General features: G+C 33.5%; 1 long non-coding RNA gene across 3 annotated transcripts in view; it reads left to right on the top strand.

The window, feature by feature from the left end:
• The window catches only part of LOC106507803, a 617,638-nt gene that overhangs the window by 515,096 nt on the left and 83,810 nt on the right, over positions 1 to 18,732 (top strand). Inside the window, exon 5 of one of the 3 annotated variants that reach the window (XR_002346467.1) lies at positions 6,113 to 6,979. The exons of the other annotated variants lie outside the window; for them this stretch is intronic. This is a non-coding gene — a long non-coding RNA (uncharacterized LOC106507803). Of the gene's footprint in view, positions 1 to 6,112; positions 6,980 to 18,732 lie in introns of those variants that run through there. 3 annotated transcript variants of the gene reach the window in all.

Here is an 18,732-nt window from a genome sequence, read left to right as displayed (position 1 = left end):
TAAACTCATTTTTCCTCAATGATATATTTAATCCTGTTCAACCAATTTACTGGCAAGCATCCCACCATGCAGATGCATAGTTCTGTTTGCACACATCAGTCACAACAACAAAAGAGTTTGCATCTTTATTTTATTGATTTAATTAACATTTACACTAGTTGTTGAAATAATTGGCCTTTGGTGTACCAAGGCTTCTAAAATGGGAGTACATCATGCTATATATCTTAAAACAGAATATAGATTTTAGACTTCTAGGTCAATATAAACCTAGTCAGTTTTCACAATAACAGAATTTATTACATTAGCTACTTATGGGGGAAAAGTGTCACTCACATTATTTGCATATATTGAGGGCATGACATTCTGCATTTCCCCTTGCAATGACCCCTCAGTAAAGCCACCGAATCAACCTGGTCCTTTAAATTTTAAACTTTGTTGTGTTATGTCAACACAAAATTTCTGTTAATTTTGTGAATCTCACTTTTCAGATTGCATTGATGTTTTTCTAACCTATTAATTTCAAAGAGGCTTTAGCATAGAAGAAACCTGTAACTAGGCTTTGATATATGCATTTAAAAGCTTTTTCTCTGACTTAATAATGGAATATTGTCTACGTTCAGAATACATCATGGTACAAAAGAGATTTTTTTGGTATAATTTTTTAATTATATAATATAAATTCGGGATTCTATGTATGGGTTTTATTGTTTTTATTTTGTTTTGTTTTGCCCACCCCATGGCATATGGCGTTCCCAGGCCATGGATCAGATCTAAATTGGGGTAATGCTGGATCCTTAACCCATTAAGCCGGGATCAAGCCTGCTCCCCAAAGCTCCAGAGATGCCCTGATTCCATTGTGCCATGGTGGGAACTCTTATGTTTTATATTATGTATTTTCTGATGTGATATGGTGGGACAACCTTCTTGCCTTCAAGAAACTTACAGAAGATATTTTAAAAGACATAATAAAATATATCCATTTTGCTTGAAAACATCTTTAAATTTATTTCTGTCAAGACTTCATACCATTCCAATTGGGATATGAGATTTCTCTCATCTATCTTGTTGCTATAAAGGCTCTCTAGTCTTTGGAGCAAATTGTAGTTATATCTTAATAATGCAATTACGTAATTTAAAATATTTTATTTTATTAAAATTGATACTTTCATTAGCTCAAAAGTGATTTGTCAGCCAATGCTAGAAAAACTCCATGAAAATTAATTAATTAATTTTCAGAGAATTATAAATGTGGTGTATATATAAAGGTAGCAACAATACCTCTAGTCAATAACCAACATTACCTTGCTATGCTCAGGAAATCGCCAGAGTCTCTTGGAGTAAGGCAAGATGTGTTTGTTTACAGTTGGTAGTCATGAATACCTTGCTATGGCTGATTACCACTCCGACTACTAGAAAATGGAACTGTTAGACACAACAGCATCTGCTGCACTGGAATACTGCAGTGCCCAAATTGCCTATTACAGAATTCCAGAGACTATTTGCCAGCAATAGACTTCATTTTGCCAATGGGTAATTTGCAGTTTGCTGTGTCATCAGAATCTGAGCTTGTCACATCTTCTCCTCATCACAGCCAATCCAATGGCAAAGTGCTACTGAAACAGCTGTCAAGAATGCAAAAAAAAAAAAAAAAAAAAAAACTACAGAGAAAGCACAAAGTGACAGCAGATGCTATGCAAATCAGTAGTGGACACAGAATATGCATTCGCAGAAACAATAACGTACAGACCTGTGTAGATCCTGCCATTATTTAATGTGAGGACAATGCTGTTCTGCCTCAGATGAAATATCACAGGTGGTTAAATTGAAGACCCTTTGGAGAATGAGGAAGCGATTGTAAAGAGAAATGGTTAAGTGCTAGATTATCTTCTAAAGTTCTACCTGGATACTGGATAGAAGTCACAAAACACACTCTTGGTAATTATTTCAGGAATATATGAAAATATATATTCCCACATTTAAAATTTATAATTGTTCATCATAAGAAAGTTATATTAATTAGATTTTATCAATGCTATTAAATCTTATTTGAAATATCCTTGTAATTTCTGCATAATTCTAACCTAAAACAAATTCTTTATTTTAAAAATGATACATGAAATATATTTGTACTCTATAAAATTCTGTCTCTGGTTTGCCTTAATTTTTCATACAAATTATCAAAATATTTTATTTTGAATACCACCCAGCATCACTGCTAAATTACAAAATTTTTGTATTGTAAGAAGTTTAAGAATATATATTTCTGCATGAATCAACTCCTCATGGAAAGCCCCTTTATAAATCCTTAGTCATTTATTATGATTTTATTTGTATTATTTATTAGTATATTACATTTGAGTGGTGGAGATCTTACTCCCTCTTAAAGGTACCTGTCACTCTTTTAATGCCACTCATAATTAGCCAACATAATAAATTAAGCCAAAATTTGCTGTCTTGTGACTTATTTTCTGGTCACTGAAATAGAAAATCTCTTCCTTCTTACTTTTCCCCCAGATTTAGTCACCATTCTGTCACTATCAGTCCTATCTCCAGTGATGACCTTTGTATATGTGTTCCCTCCCTAACTGTACACTTCTCAACTCAGTCAAAATTAATGGGATAGATTCCTGAGTGGCTTTCCTACTTTAGCTTACTGGCTCTACTGTTTTCACTAAAATCAGAACCAGCTTACCTCTACAACACTGTTTGAGTTCTCCTAGAAAATTCAGTGAACTATGAGAATAAAGTCAAAATTGCTTTCATTATTAGGTAAGATTGCACTGGCTATTACACACACACACACACACACACACACACACACACACACACACACACATATGCAGGTTTCAATGGTCAATAGGAAGATAAGCGTCTTTCATTTCATCATCATCTTTGGGCACCCTCATCTTCTAGGACTTCAGGTTTCTTCCTTGCCAGGCTAAGAACTGGGAAAGAGATGGCAGAGGAAGCACATCTGTAATTAGCCCTGCTGGACTTGAAAGTGACACATATCACTGCCACTCAGATTCTGTTGTTAAGATTTAGTCATGTGGCCCCATTTAGATGCAATTGGGCAAAAATATAGTCTCTCCCTTGGTAGCAGATTACCCAAATCAACCAGTCTAAATTATATCTGAAATACAGAATGGGACTGCACATCTTTGGTGAACAATGGGTGTATATATATATTTTTTACCACACCTAACAAAATTCCAAGGTAGGACACTCAAAGCAAGGTCTTCTCAATCTCATATTTCAGCTTTGACATCTACATTTGCTATTCATAACCCTTAAACTCTATTCACCACATTACTTTTTTTTTTTCCCAGAAGTACCATTCACTGAGATGTTGCTAAATCTGTAACCCTGTTTTGTTTTGGAAAGCTTCTGTCATTGCCTTCTCTACCACTTACATAAACCATTGAAATTATATTAAAATTTCAAGCATCAGCTCAAATTATGTTCTTCTCTAAAAACTTCCCTAATATTCCCACTGTAATTAACTCCTTCCAGATCATTTCCCGGAACTTCTTTTCTTTTGGCAGTGCTATTTATATGCCTACCTTTCCAATATTTTGTGCATCCTCTTAAAAGTTTTACCTTTAATTTCTTTCTGTTGCTTTACCCAGTTAACAAACAATGACATGTCATAGCAGCTGTCACTTACTGAATCTACTTTCTATCAAACATTATTCTAAGTTTTTATAAAATGTAGATTATCTTACACATTCCCTGTAACAACCCAATGAGTTAGGCACTAAATTTTCTTGATATCATAAGAAATAAACCAAGACACAAAATGGCAGTGCCCTTGTACAGGGTCACACAGTAATAAGTGGTGAGTTGGAATATGAATCCAGCCTGATCACAGAAGACACATTCTCAATTACTATACTATGGTATATTATTGTTCAAATATTGTTAAATGTATTTTGGCAATAGTAATTTATCTTTTCTTCATAATATTAGTTGAATTACCATACATCATTTTTATTTTTTTATGATAGTTTCTATTACAACAGTTAGTAAATATTTGCTATTTACAAAGAGAAGCATTCACTGAAACTGCAATTCCTTTAGCTTTCAGTTATGAAACCAAGTTAAAATAACTGATACTCTTCCATGTTTTATTACATAGACTCTGTGTCCTCAGGGTCAATACAAAATGGCCTTCCAAATTTAAGGAACTAAAAAGTATAAACCAATTGTTAAATTGATTTTCTTGATACTAATTTTTTTATCTTGTGAAATTGTAATTTCTCTAACAATCATTCTATGGATTTGAAAATAAATTGCTTAGTAATTCTGTAATATTTTTATGGTTTATTTTTTCCTATCTTGCTGCCTGCAAGCAAACAATGTAAAAGAGGATAAATTTTGCTTGGTGAATAAGTCTATCTTTAAATGCAGAAAATCCTTAAGATCTCTATATCTGCATGCAAAAATATGTTCCTCCAGGTTGGCATCACTAGTTCTTTTCCATTTAGTCATATTTACTTTTTTTTTTAGCCACACCATGGCATGTGGAAGTTCAGGGATTGAACCTGTGCTACAGCAGTGACAACATTGGATCCTTAACCTGCTGAGCTACATGGGGATTCCACTCACATTACTTTTATCTCTTTTCTGCATCTTTGTCTGGTGACTTGTTTTCACATAAAGAGCAATATAGAATGTCCAAGTGTAAAAGCAAACATCTTGCCTTTGTGTGTGAGAGAGAGGGATATAGAAGGAAAGTGTGTTCACAGTCATGAATTTGTGAGCAAGGTAAATAATCACCAGGATAAAAATTTAAACAGCAATCATAGTAACTTCCTAGCACTTACTCCTCTGTTGTTTCCAGGATTGCAGTTCTTATACACTGTTGTCGGAGGTCAGCAAGAGGAGGTGACCACTGGGGTTGACTCATGAGCTAGGCCTGTTCTTGGACTGTTCGTTCTACCCACAGTTCCCATTGCTGGAGCTGTGTCAAGGAAACAGCCTTGATAGAGCAATGCATTGTGGGAGACCATCTGAACGGTGTATGTGACAGATCTCAGTTAAGGCTGTTATATAAACTTTTAAGATTCCAGCAGGTAGTTGCAGATTCCTACTCATCTTAAGGCCACTAAGGACAAGCCTCATAAGTAACCCTTGTTTACTAAACCTACCACCTACAAATCTGTAGTCACTGCTTCTTTTTGGTCTCTCCTTGCTCTCCATGTATGGGGGTCAATTTGTGACCAACATAAATCTTTTTTTTTTGAATGTGGAAATTATGTGTGTATATATATACACATACACACATACACACACTGTATACGTATATATGCACAATGTTTTTTTATTCAAACAATAAACAATTCAAATCAGAAAACAAACATGTTATGCACTGAATTAACATTTATTTCTATTTTAATCACCGAATATGCAGATCAGCAGATTAGAAAGGGTTTTCTCTGGGGATATGCTTACTGTGTAATGTTTCTTGAAGGCATACTCAAAACTTTTAAGGATAATGTTAGAACTAAATCTGAATATGTATGTAGTCTATGCTGGACACAAGGAGATGGAGCTCTTTATATACATCTTACCCCATAGCAAAAGAAATACGATTGCTTATTTTATTTCACTTTTGAGTTTCAAATTGTGTATTTGTGTGTGTGTGTGTGTGTGTGTGTGTGTGCGTGCACATGCGTGGTAGGGGATTATTTGATATAGTTGAAAAGATGTTACTACTTCCAAAATGCCTTTGTTCTATTCTATTGTATCATGTACACTTTAAACAAAGTGTGTATTTATGAAGGAAAATTTGAGACAGCTATTTATAAAATGTTCCATAGAGAATGCTTACATTTTTATTTTCTACTGTATTTTTATGGCATACAGTTTTTGTGATCAGTTAATTAGCAATTGGTTAGTCAGCAAATATATATTTAACAATTTACTATGTTCCCAAGCACTATGGGATGTAAAAAAAGATCTTAGGCATCTTTTCTCCTCAATATATGATTAATATGGGAAAATAGATGACAAAATAAAACTGAGACTAATTTCCCAGTTTAAAGCATTACCACCTAAAAATTCCGCACCAATTTGTTCTCTAGTAGCATATGTTTTTTCTGTCCTATAGAAACAAGAAACTGATAATCATCAACAAAATCTTGGCAAACAAACTTCCTTCATAATAAGGTAAATATATAAAAATAAAAAAGTTAAAAATTAGAATTATAACCACAGAAGAAATTGTTTTTCTCAAAACCTTGGAAGTAGAATCCTGTATTCTAATTATAGACTTTAGTTTCCAAAGGAGGAATAAATCAAAGATGTTCACTTGGGTTCATTATCAGTTTAACAGTTGCATTTTTAATTGAGATTTTAACTGAAATAATTGTAGGTTCACATATACTCATAAGAACTATTTAGAGATATTCCATGAATGTATACACTTACCCAGCTCTTCCAGTGTTAACATTTTGAAAAACTGTAGTATAACAACCAGGGTATTGACATTGGTACAATCTGATTCAGATTTTCCCAATTTATTTGTTCCTGTGTGTATGTGTGTATGTATAGTTTTGTGCAATTTTATCCCATCTAGGTTTGTGTATCCACTAAGGTAGTCAAGATACTGTACAATTTCATTGTCATAAGGATCCCTTGGATTTCATTTTTCTAACCACATCTACTTCCCAGCCCTTCCTAGCCTCTGGTAACCATTAATCTGTCTTCCATTTTTTTAAATTTAGTCATTTTGAAAATGGTGCATATACTGAATCAGATAGTATGTAACCTTAAATTATTTTTTTAACTCAAAAAATTCCCTGAAGATGTGTCCAAATTGCAACATGTATCAACAGTTCATTTGTTTTTACTGATAGTAAGTATTCCATGCTACGTATGCACGAAAGTTTGTTTAACCTTTATCTGTTGAAGGAAATCTGGGTTGAGTATAGCTTTTGCTGTTACAAATAATGGTGCTGGAGTTCCCGTCGTGGCGCAGTGGTCAACGAATCCGACTAGGAACCATGAGGTTGCGGGTTCGGTCCCTGCCCTTGCTCAGTGGGTTAACGATCCGGCGTTGCCGTGAGCTGTGGTGTAGGTTGCAGACGCGGCTCGGATCCCGCGTTGCTGTGGCTCTGGTGTAGGCTGGTGGCTACAGCTCCGATTCGATCCCTAGCCTGGGAACCTCCATATGCGGCGGGAGCGGCCCAAAGAAATAGCAAAAAAAGACAAAAAAAAAAAATGGTGCTACAAACATTCACATACAGATGTATATAAGTTTTTATTTCTCTGGGATAAATGCTCAAGGGTGTAACTGTTGTAATCATTTGGTAACTGAATGTTTATTTCTTTAAGAAACTGCTAAAAGTTTTCTAGAGTGGAAGTTTTACATTCCTATCAGTGATGTATGAGTGACCCATTTTCTATTCATGCTTGCTTGCATTTAGTGTTATAACATTTTTATGAGCCATTTCAGTAAGTATATAATAATATCATTCTTTTATTAATTTACATTTCCCTGATGCCTAATGATGTTGATTGTCTTTCCATGTGCTTATTTGACACTTTCTCCCCTTCAGTGAAATGTTTCTTCATATGCTTTGACTTTTCTAATTGGGTTATTTTTACTATTGAGTTTTGAGATTTCTTTATATAGTCTACTTACTCTTGCAGGGGGCAGGGGAGGTTCTCAGGTACATGGTGTATTAGCTTCCTATTGCTGCTGTGCCAAATTACCACAAACTTAGTGACTTTAAAACAATACAAATATATCATCCCACATTTTGGAAGGTCAGAAATCCAAAATGAGTCCTATGAGGCTAAATCCAAGATGTCAGAAAGATGGTTCTTTCTGGAGTCTATGGGGAAAAAACCCATTCCTTATCTCCTCATTTAGGCCACCTTCATTTTTGCATTGTGACTGCTTCTCTCCAGTCTCTACTTCCATTATCATGTTGTCTTCCCCCTGTCTGGTCCTCCTATGTCCCTCTTATAACAACTCTTGATTGTAATGCTCCCCAAACCCCCCTCCCCACAATGCAAGATAATCTTTCCTTCACTTCTGCAAAGTCCCTTTTGTCATATAAGGTGGCAGCCACAGGTCAAGGGATTAGGTTGCAGATATCTTTGCAAGGGAGATTATTCATCTATCCCACCTTTTGTGTAAGTATTTTCTTCAAGTCTGAAACTTGTCTTTTCATACTTTTCACAGGGACCTTCAAAGTGCAAAAGTTTGACTTTTGATGAAGTCCAATTTGTCAGTGTTTCATTTTGTGGATAAAGTCTTTAATATTAAATCTAAGACTGCTTTGCCAAGTCCTAGGTAGTGAATATTTTCTTTTATTTTTTAAAATATTTTATAGTTTTACATTTTACATTTAAGTCCATGATTCATTATGAATTAAATTTATGTAAGATATAATGTTGATTTGAGGGTTTTTTTTTATGCCTATGTATGTACAATGATTCCAGTATCACTTGGTGAAAGATTTATCATAAACATTGTACCACTGAATTGCTTTAGTACCTTCATCAAAAATCAGTTAAACATATCTATGTGGTGTTATCTCTGGATATTTTATTCTGCTCCATTGATCCATGGTCTATCCTTCTTCCAATAATACAAAGTCTTTATTTCCATAGCTATACAATACACTTTATTATTGATCAAATGATTCTTCTCACTTTATTCTTCTTTGGCAGATTGTTTTAGCTATTTTAAGGGCTTGTGCCTTTCCACTGTAGAGCAAAGTGGTCTAAGTTTACTAAAAAACAAAACCTTATTGTGATTTAGATTGGAATTGCATTAAACATATACATCAATTTTGGGAGAACTGATATCTTTACTAAGTTGAGTATTCCAATTTGACACAGTATGCTTGTTTATTTAGGTTTTCTTTGATTTCCTTCATCAGGATTTAGTAATTTCCAGAACAAAGTTTCTATACATGATTTGTGAAGTGTATATGCAATCATTTCATCTTCCTTGGAGCAATTGTAAATGGTCAGAATAGTATTTTACATTTTGATTTCCAAATGTTCATTGTTAGATATGCAATTGATTTCACCAGTTGATCTTATATCCTTTCATATTGATGAACTCTCTTGTCAGTTTTAGAAGTTTTGGATATTTTTATGTAGGTTCCTTAGAATTTCTATGTAGACAACCATGTCATCTGCAAATAGCAGTGATTTTATTTTTCATTATCAATCTATGTGCTTTTCTATCTTTTTTCCCTGCGTTATTGCACTGGCAAGTATATCCTGCACTATATTTCATAAGAGTGGTGAAGAGTGGACATCTTTGCCTTGTTCCCAACCCTAGGGAAATGTTTTCAGTCTTTTAACATTTAGTGTGAATTTAGTTTTGGGGTATGTTAAATAAATTAAGCTGATGTTGTTCCCTTCTATTTCTCACTAGTTGAGCATTTTTATCATAAATACATGCTGGATTTTTGTCAAGTACTTGTTGTGCATCATTGGTTATGATCATTTGATTTTTCATCATTAGTTTGTGAATCACATAGATTGGCTTTTGAATGTTGGATAACTAGGAAAAATCTTACTAGATTAGAGTGCATAATTGTTTTAATTTCAAATTCCACTTGTTCATTGCTAGTATATAGGAAAGGAATGGACTTTGTATGTTACTGTATCCTTTAGACTTGCCATATATAATTAGTTATTACTTCCAGGAGGGTTTTTGATGTTTGATCAGTTCTTTCATATTTTCTAAATAGATGATCATGCCATCTGTGAACAAAGACAGTTTTATGTTTGTTTGTTTGTTTTCCATGTCTACTTACCTTTCATTTCTTTTTCTTGCTTTATCGCATTAACTAGAACTTCTGAGATGATGTTGAGAAAAAAGCAGCAAATAGAGACAATCTCTCTGTAGCTGATCTTAGTGAGAAAGTTTCTCACCATTAAGTATGATGTTAGTGGTAGATTTTTTGTAGATATTCCTTAACAAGTTGAGGAAGTTCCCCTCTGAGTTATCTGAGAGTTTTTTTTTTTTTTTTTTTTTTCATGAATGGGTATTGGATTTTGTTTAATGCTTTTTCAGCATTTATTATTAAGATCAAGTGATTTATATTATTTAACCTTTTATGTGATGGATTACATTAACTGATTTTTAAATGTTTAACCAGCGCTCCATGTGTGGGATAAATCTCATTTGGTCATGGTGTATAATTCCTTTTATAAACTGTTGGATTCAATTTGCTAACATTTTACTTGAGATTTTTAAGCCTATGTTCATGAAAGCTATTTGTTTATAGTTTTCTTTTCTTGTAATCTCTTTGTCTAGTTTTGGCATTAGGATAATTCTAGCCTCATAGAATTAGATAGAATGCATTCAATTTGCTTTTACCCTCTAAAAGAAATTGTAGAGAATTGGTATAATTCCTTCCTTAAATATATGGTAGTAGAGCCATCCGAGCCTGGTGCTTTCTGTTTTGGAGGGTTATTAGCTATTTATTCAGACTTGATAGATATGGGCATATTCAGATTGTCTAGTTCTTGAATAAGTTTTAGCAGGTTGTATCTTTTAAGGCATTGGTCCATTTAGGTTATCCAATTCGAGGCATAGATTGTTCAGTGTGACTTTATTATCCTTTTAATATCCAAGGATCTGTAATGATATATACTCTTAATTTCTGAATTTGTGCTCTCCTTCTCCTTGGTTAGCCTGGCTAGAGGCTTATAAATTTTAATGCTCTTTTCAAAGAGCCAGTTTTGGGTTTCATCGATATTATCTATTGATTTCCTCTTTTTTATTTTAATTGATTTCTATTCTAATTCTTATTATTTGATTTTTTCTGCTTCCTTTCAAGTTTAATTTGCTCTTCTTTTTCTTGTGCCCTTAGAAACTTAGATTACTAAGATCTGTCTTTTCTAATATATGTATTCATTCAATGTTACAAATTTTTCTCTAAGCTTTGCTTCTACTGAATCCTGCAAATTTGCATAAATTGTGTTTCATTTTCATTTGGTTCAAAATATTTTAAGTTTTTTCTTGAGACTTACTCTTTATGTCTTATTTGGAAGTGTGTAGCTTAATCTCCATGTATTTAGGACTTCTCCAGTTACCTTTCTGTTAATGATTACTGGTTTAATTCCATTATGGTCTGAGAGTAGTCATTGTATAACCTCTATTTTTTAAATTTAAGTTGTATTTTTTTTAATGTTCTAGAATGTGGTCTCAGTGAATGTTCAATGTGAGCTTGTTAAGAACATACATTCTTCTATTGTTGGATGAAGTAATTAGTATATATCCATTGTATCCAGTTGATTGTATTGCTGAGTTCAACTATGTCATCATGGATTTTCTGCCTTCTGAATCTCTGTTTCTGATAGGATGGTGGTGAAGTCTCCAGTTCTGATAGTGGATTCATCTATTTTTCTTTCAACTCTGTTTTTTTCTCACATAGTTTGACACTTTGTTAGGTGAGTAGGTGTTAATAATTGTGTGTTCTTGGAGAAATGATCCATTTATCATTGTGGGATGCCCTTCTTTATCCCTGATGGCCTTCCTTGCTTTGAATTCTGCTCTGTCTAAAATTAATTTAACTAGTCCTGCTTTCTTTTGATTATTTTAGCATGGTCTATTTTCCTCCATTCCTTTACTTTTCATCTATATTTGTCTCTATATGTAAAGTGGATTTCTTTTAGACAGCATATGTTTGGACGGTGTTTTTTTATCCACTCTGAGAATCTGTCTTTTAAACAGTGCATTTAGATGATTGACATTCAAAGTGATTATTGATGTAGTTGGATTATTATTCTTCCTTCCATCCCTTATATGATAGCTGTAATTTATTTCACCTATATATAAACATATGCACACAGATATATATATACTATACATAATTAAATTCATTGTTCCCATTATTATTTTAAAGAATTTGTTATCTGTTAGATATATTACAAATAAGAAAAATGTTTTTATTTTACCTTCACTTCTTTTAGGCTTTTTATTTATTATGTAGATCCAGTTTTCTGATTTATATTATTTTTATTTTCTCTAAAGGATTTTAAAAAAAATTTGGTAAAGCAGGTCTACTGGCAAGAATTTCCTCAATTTTTGTATGAGAAAGTCTTTATTTCTTCTTTACATTTGAGTGATAATTTCACAGGGTACAAAATTCTAGATTGGTGGGGTTTTTTTTTTCTCTCAACATCTTAAATTTTTCATTCCACTCCCTTCTTGCTTGCATGAAGTTAAATGTAATTCTTATCATTGTTCTATAGGTGGGCACTTTCACCTTCCAGCTCCCCTGACTTCTTTCAGGATTGCCAGTATTGTTTCTTTATTTTTGATTTTCTGTTTTCAAAATGATATGTTGACAATAGTGGTTTTTTGGCTTTTATTCTGCTAAGTGTACTGTGAGCTTCCTGGATCTGTGGAGCAGTGTCTGACATAACTTGAGTAAATTCTCAGTCATTATTGTTTGTCTCTATCTTTCCTCTGGTATTCCTATTATGCATATATTATAACTTCTGTAGTTGTTCCACAATCCTTAGATATTCTGTTCTGTGTTCTTTGTTATCTTTGATATTTGAGGAGTCTATCTATATATCTTCTAGCTCAGAGATTATTTTCTCATCCATGTCCAGCTCACTAATAAAAAGACTACAAGTCTACCAAGAAAACAAAGGCATGTTTGTTTCTGTTATAGTGTTTTTTATTTCTAGCATTTCTTTCGGGCTCTTTCCTAGGATTTCCATCTCTCTGCTTACATTGCCCATCTATTCTTGCATGTCTTCTACTTTATGTGTTATCTGAGCTGTTAGCATATTAATCATAGTTGTTTTACATCACCAGCCTGATAACTCCAACATCCTTGCCATGACACCTTCTGATGCTTGTTCTATCCTTTTGAATTAATGGTTTTTGAATTTTAGTATGCCTAGTGATTTTTCGTTTATATCCAGACAGATTTTATTGGTTAAAAGGAACTACTTCACAGAGAGTTTTAGTAACGTGATGTGAGGTGTGAGGGAAGAAGCATTTAGTCCTATGATTAGGTTAGGTCTTTGTCTTTTTAGTGAACCTATGTGTCCAAACTATGAACTTCACCTGTGTTTCTTTGTTTTTATTCCCATTTAGAGAGGACAGAATGGCTGGAGTGAGTGGAGTTGGGTGTTTCTTTTATCCTGGGTCAGTTTGGCTTTGATAATACCCCAGCATTCTAGGCTATGGTTAACAGTTTCCCCTGAGGGCAGGTCTTGTTAGGAAAAAATTCTCTGGCATATCTTAAAGTGATTTGTTTTCTTCCCTGCTGGAAGCCCAAGAGGATTTTTTTTTTCCAGTATTTACTTTCAAAATCTGGTTGAGCTTCTGGATATAAATCTTACATGTATTATGGGGACCTCATTATGACTAGGTTCCCCTGAAGTTTTTAACTTTGAGACCTTTCCACACATTTCCTTTAGCAATTCATCAATTACAGTTCAGGTTTCCCTGGCTCTGGTTCCCTTGGTGGTTTTCCCTAGTGAGTCTCTGCTCTGGTAAGCTATGACTCTCTGCCTTTCTCTCTAGGGCAGCAGTTTGCCTTGTGTCCTTCCTTTTCTGTGGGATCAAGCAGAGATGGTTTTTCAATCTGTTCATCTTTTCAGTTTTTTAGGATGAAGTGTTGACTTTCAAGCTCCTCACATGTGAAACTGGCCAATTCTTTTTACATATTGTTGCATTAAGTTTACTAATATGTCGAGCATTTTGCATCTAAGTTCATAGAATATAATACTTTGTAGTTTTTTTAAAATTTTACTTTTGTTTTTGTTCTGGTACTGGAGACTTATGAGGATATTACAGAATAAGCAAAAACAGATAAGTCAGCTGAATTGGAATGTATGTTATAATCTCAAATTTCTAAATATATAAGTATATCTAAACATGCACAGAAAGAAGGGAAATATAACACAATTATTAAGACTATTTATTTTTAGATAGAGGATAATGGATAATTTTTATTTTCCTCCTATATTTTTCTAAAACTTCCAAATTTCCTGCAGTGTGTATACTGCACATGATTGTATTCTTATCTGAAAGCAACTAGAAAACAAGATGATGGAAAGAATTTTTTTTGTTGTTAGAGAAGAGGTGGAATATGTATTAGGAAGCATGGCCAGTGCTATTATGAATGCATTATACAAAATCTGTTTTCAGATATTACCTTTCCAAAAGGAGGATCCAGGATAAATGTATTCATATAACTATTCCCTCCCTTGTAGTGGCAGGATAACTTGAAGTAGCTGAAACTATAAAAAAGAGACACACAAAATTTTTAAAAATAAGAAAAGAGAAAAAGAGCACAGCTGGGAAAATATTATGTCATCCCAGGGGAAACTTAGCTTTTGCCCTTGGAAGTTTCTGTCTCAAATGCAAGCATAAGACACCATTGATGAAACAGATATAAAGGCCTTAAGACAATTACCCTTCAGAAAATTTTCTCATGTCCTACATTCTTTTTCTGTCTCCTCCCCTACATCCCATACGTAAAAATGGTTACATCTAAAAAATATAAATAGTTATATACCAATCATAGACTGGTAATAAGTAAGACTAACCCACAATAGTTCAGGACATGGCTATTGCAATCTCAGGATCAATTTATTCAATATCTCATACCTCAATATCATGAGCAGCACCAGAAACAGAAATATGTCTTGTTGTCCTGCGTGTATCAGACGCAGGACAACAATTTGAGTTGGATTAAAAGTGAAGAGCAACTTAATGGAAGTGGAAGAATGCAGGTATAATCACAGAGTTCACAGAACAAGTGAAAAATTAAAGCTTAGTAGGGACTAAAAATAGAGAAATGTTAGTGATATCAACAGAAGGAATAAATAAAATATCTCTAGTCCTCTAACATTCACTTTACTAAAAAAAACTCTTGTTTCTTGTCTCTTAAAATCTTGGGGTGGAAGGAGATGTACAGAGGGGTGGCAGAGAGGGAGAAATTTAATTGTGCCAATTCATGTGAGATATACACTTTTTGTCAAATAAAAACCATGATATATTTTGGAGGGTAAGTTGGACAGTTATGATTACTAACAGTACTTGTCATCTCTTAGTTATTCAGTTTACATACACTTCTCTTATACATCAAAAACTTCCTCTACCTGACATATATCCATTGTCACACATACTACTCTAAATGCACTCGTAATCTCCCAGATGGAGATAATCTGAAGTCACATGCAGCCTCTACATTTAAAGAACATTCCATGCAAAAGCAGAAGAATACACATTTCTCAAAAATATAGGAATATTTTCCAGGATAGATCATATATCAGGCTGCTAAACATTTAAGAATTCCTAGTACATTTAAGAAGGCTGAAATCATATCAAGAATCTCTTTGACCACAATGGTATGAAGCTAGAAATCAATTATAAGAAGAAAATTAGAAATTTTTCAAATGTATAGAGATTAGGCAACATGCTCCTGAGAATCCAGTGGGCCAAAGAAGAAATCAAAAGGGAAATAAGGAAAATATATTGAGATAAACAAAAATAGAGCTACAATATACTAAAATTTATGAATGCAGCAAAAGCAGTTCTAAGAGGAAAACTTACAGTGATAAACTCCTATGTTAGAAAAAAAAAAAAAAACCCGCAAAGATATTTGAAAAACAACTTGAATTTACACTTAGATAAATGAGAAAAATGAAAACAAAATTAGAAGAGGGAAGTTAGCATAAGGAAACAAAATGCCAAATATCAGAGCAGAAATAAAATAGAGACTAAAAAGACAGTAGAATTCATCTGGGCCTGGACTTTTTCCCCCTGGGAGGTTTTTGATTACTGATTCAATCTCCTTACTAATAATCCATCTGTTCAAATTTTTCATTTCTTCATGATTCAGTCATAATATGTTGTATGTTTCTAGGAATTTATCCACTTCTTTTAGGTTGTCCATTTTGTCGTCATGTAGTTGTTCATAATAATTTTGTATGATCCCATATTTCTGTTGTATCTTTCATTTCTGATTTTATTTGTTTGAATTCTACTTTTTTCTTGATGAGTGTGCCTAAAGGCTTGTCAATTTTGTATATCTTTTCAAAAACCAGCTCTTAATTTTGATATTTTTTTACTGTCTTTTTAGTCTCTATTTCATTTAATTCCACCTTGATCTTTATTTCCTTCCTTCTATTTCACTTGATTGTGAATTTTCAAATATGAAACTGCATTCACAGAAAAATAATTTCTCAGCTATAGACTTGAGATAATATATCATTCTTTCTCCCTTATCCTTCCATCCCCCTAGAGCCTAAACAAAGCAGCTCAAGCCTACCTGGCAAATAGTGTGTTAATCAGGCTGCTCAGATCATATCCAGAATATATCAACATAATTAAAATAGTTTTATCATTAAATTAAAGATCATAAATATATGCTCTTAAGAATGAACCCACTGATACTGATATTGAGAAGGCCATATTAATATTACTAGCTCAACGTATTTAAATGTATCCATTTTGATTGGCAATTTCTTTTGCAGTTTGGAGTTTGAGTCTCAGGGCTACAGTTTTGGATATAAAACCCAAAGAAACTTCACCCTGTCTTCTTAAATATTCCCACTGGATCAGGGAAATTACAATTTTTAGGCAACTTGGAAAAAAACAATAATCTATTTTAGGGTTGTCAAATGAACATATCTTTATTGATAGTAAACTAATAAAGCCCAAAATATCTTAATCATATGAACAAGTTATAAGAACTTAAGAAATAAGGCAATAAAGGAGTTCCCATTGTGGCGCAGTGGAAGCGAATCCCTTAGGAAACATGAGGTTGCAAGTTCGATCCCTGGCCTCACTCACTGGGTTAGGGATCCAGAGTTGCTGTGATCTATGGTGTAGGTTGCAGACGCGGCTCAGATCTGGCGTTGCTGTGGCTGTGGTGTAGGCCAGCATCTGCAGCTCTGATTTGTCCCCTAGCCTGGGAACGTCCATATGCTATGGGTATGGCTCTAAAAAGCAAAAAAGAAAAAAGAAAAAAGGAAAGCAAGCAAGCAGGCAGGCAGGCAATAAAAATTAATCCATAGCACATAATCAAAATATCCCATACACATGCCACAAATATCAAGAACATCGCAAAGGAGAAAATGTCACATAGTACCAAAAAAACACAGCCTATCACGTCCTAAATTTACTCAATAGCCTCCTAACTAGTTTCCCTATATCTGCACTTACACTGCTGAAGTATTTCATGCAGTATAATTGAGTGATTTTTTTTTAAAGTATAAACCCGAGCATATCACTTCCTACTTCAGTAAGGTCAGGAAGTGCATTTTCAAATTGAAAGTAAATAATAAACTTAAAAAAAAAAGATTACCTATGAATGTAGAAGGGTAAAGTGGATTATAACAGACTTGAATATACTTTGTATTTTTAACTTTCAGACCATGTAAATACTTCACATATTAATCAGGCAAATTTTACATTTAATATTCCTCCAAATCAAATGGAAAAACAAACTTATAAACCTAACCATATAATTCACAGAATAGCCATACAAGGAAGAATTATTCAAATTGAATAATTGTATTTTAAAGTAGTTATTTGATTTTACGTTACTAACGGGATATATGCTACAGACAAAAGAACTTAGTAAAGGTCTTATACTGTTTTAGCAATTATATTGTTAGTTGTAGTGTTAATATGGTTACTATGAAATTGTTTAGGGTATGTTCTAGAACAAATAAAGAGAGGGACTGTATTGGTATCATTAAGAAATATTTCATCATGGTTGAAAGAAGGTAAGAATGAGAGTCAACATAATTTGTGTAGTGCTGAATTTGCCTTGAAAGAATAAACTCAAGATGTACTTTATCCTAACCCTCCCCTCTAGGACAGTAGCTAAAGAAAGATCTATAAACAATGATCAATCCAGTGGAAATGAGTAACTCTTAAGTGTTGACAGTAGTTTCCTTATAAAAACCATTAGCTCTCTTTGGAAAAATGGTTAGTTTCAGACCTCAGCGTAAACTATATAGGATGAGTCTGAAACATCAGATTATACATGATTTATACTGTTAAATCATGGCAGAAAGACTCAGAAGCCAAACCCCTGGCAAAAGATGGAACTGCCTGAATATCCATAATAATTATAATTACAGTGAACTCATTCATAAAATACATTTAAATCCATGAGTTCCTAAGTATATTCAAAAATACTTTGGCTATTTTTGGAAGATGTCAGGAATCAACTTACCAGCTGAAAACTGTTAAGATAAAGGAAAGAATTAAACATTCATCTTATTGTTTCTGTGCAAACTGTATCTTTTAAGTTAGTATCTTATGATACTTAAAAAGAGAATTTTATCTTTGTGGAAATATTCTATCTCATTAATGAAGAAATGATTGGATTGGATTTATATATTTTACGGCTCTATTAAATTAATGGATGTTAAGTAGTAATTATTATTAGCTGGTAATATTTTTAAAAAGGGATCAGCAACATTATGTGATCCTTGAATAAAGTTCACACAGCACAACTATGAAAGAAAAAGGGAGGGGAGGAAGAGGAAAAGAGGGAGAAGCAAGGAGAGGAGGAGGAGGAGGGGGAAGAGAGGAGAAGGAGGGCCACAGAGGCAGTAGCAGGAGTAGCAGAAGCAGCAGCAGAAGAATCTGATTAAGTTTATGAGTCTAAAGCAATTTATAGGTAGCACAATAAAAATGTAAACATTTAATGTACTTTAATGTATCCCATGGCAATATAATCTGCAAACTCTAGACTGTGGCAAGTT

This window comes from Sus scrofa, chromosome 8 (genome assembly GCF_000003025.6).
Source record: "Sus scrofa isolate TJ Tabasco breed Duroc chromosome 8, Sscrofa11.1, whole genome shotgun sequence".
Lineage (NCBI taxonomy): Eukaryota > Metazoa > Chordata > Mammalia > Artiodactyla > Suidae > Sus > Sus scrofa.
This window is presented reverse-complemented; position numbering and strand designations above follow the sequence as displayed.